The 1,800-nt window shown below is 45.0% G+C and overlaps 1 pseudogene; it reads left to right on the top strand.

Annotated features, from left to right (window-relative positions):
* The first annotated feature begins 632 nt into the window (after window positions 1–632).
* On the top strand, window positions 633–1,299 carry LOC124513745 (14-3-3 protein epsilon-like; annotated as a pseudogene).
* The last annotated feature ends 501 nt before the right edge of the window (window positions 1,300–1,800 follow it).

Consider the following 1,800-nt stretch of genomic DNA (forward strand, 5'->3'; position numbering starts at 1 on the left):
CCATCCCCCAACCCGCCTCCCCTCTAGCAACCCCCGGTTCATTCTCTGTATTTAAGAGTCTCTTATGGTTTGCTTCCCTCTGTTTTTATCTTATTCTTCCTTCCCTTCCCCTGTGTTCATCTGTTGTGTTTCTTAAATTCTACATGTGAGTCAAATCGTGTATCTGTATTTCTCTGCCTGACTTTTTTCACTTAGCATAATACACTCTAGTTCCATCCACGTTGTTGCAAATGGCAAGATTTCATTCTTTTTAATCACCAAGCAGTATGCCATTGTGTGTGTGTGTGTATATGTGTGTGTGTGTGTGTGTATATATATATATATATATATAATCACCTCTTCTTAATCCATTCATCAGTCGGTGGACATTTGGGCTCTTTCCATAATTTGGCTATTGTGCATAGTGCTAGCAGCCACTTTTAGTTGCCTACACATTAGCCAATCCCCTTTTACTTCTTATTGGCCATCAGAGTCCATGGTTAATAATAGAGCATGGGAATGTCAGGTCCTCACTTCCCTAGACCCCCTTACAGCTTTGGTGTGGTGATATGTATGGCCTTGTTCTGGCTTAAAAGATGCGAGGAGAATTTTGCTAGATCTGTCACAGAGACCCCACCGGAACTGCTGCCACCATGGATGCTCGGGAGGATCTGGCGTCCAGGTGACGCTGGCCAAACGGGCTTAATGATAGATTGAAATGGTAGAATGAATGAAGAAAGTAGCAGGGACGAATGTCGAGATGATAGTCAAAGGAAGAAGCCTCCTACCTACTGCATATAAAAATGCCATTGGAGTGGGCTAGAAGATCTTCCTGGAGAATCAGCAGCAGCACTGAGCAGATAGAAGAAAACATGGAAGGAGTAGATAAACTAAAAACAATTCAGGCATCTTGGCAAGTGGTTGCGACTGAGCTAGGGCCAATGTTTTCTGACAGTTTGGATGCACCGTGGGCAAACACTTCATTCCAGCAGCTAACACTGGCGAGTCCAAGGTTTTCTCATTATAAAATGAAAAGGGGGCTATCACAGTGGCTTTAAGGCTGCTAAGGATACTGCAACGTTAGAACTTCGACCGTGGTCCCTCATCCACTGAGATCTTGCTCTCAAAGTTTCCATACTCTACTGTGACTTTCTTAATTCCTCTGACCATGCCTGCAGGTTGGCCAAAGTGGCTTCTGACGATACAATTACAGAAATGGATACACAGAGTGAAAGAAGCTCTGGGGACTCTATCCTCAGGATGCGGTTGTTACATTCTAATCTGATACTATGGACTTCAGACGTGCAGGGTGATGGTTAAAGAGCAGAATAAGGAATGTCCGCAGGGTCGCCTGCGTGGCTCCGTCGGTTAAGCGTCCGAGTGCGGCGCTGGTCGTGATCTCGCGGTGCGTTGAGTCCGAGCCCCGCGTGGGCTCTGTGCTGACGGCGCGGAGCCTGGGGCCTGCTTCGGATTCTGGGTTTCCCTCGCTCTCTGCCCCTCCCTCACTTGCGCTCTAGCTCAAAGATAAATAAAAACATAAAAAAAAAATAAAAAAAAAAGAATTTCTGCAGGAGGTAGAAGACAAAAGGCAGTGAGACCTAAAAGCCATCAAGAGAAACCACCTCTGACCACCCTACTCCTTTCCATTACCCCACCCCGCCCTTGGCAATTCCTCCAGAGTCAGTAAGGAACACCAAATCTGACTTTTATAGTTGGTCTCAGAATTGAGGTTTCTGCCCTGTTGGTTTTTGGGTTTTATTTTATTTATTTTTTTACATTGTTCAAAAGTTCTTAAAGGCAAGAATGCATTTCTTTTAGATT

Source organism: Lynx rufus, unplaced genomic scaffold, assembly GCF_022079265.1.
Source record: "Lynx rufus isolate CCGP_SWC_20201006 ecotype Redwood Valley unplaced genomic scaffold, mLynRuf1.p SCAF_19, whole genome shotgun sequence".
Lineage (NCBI taxonomy): Eukaryota > Metazoa > Chordata > Mammalia > Carnivora > Felidae > Lynx > Lynx rufus.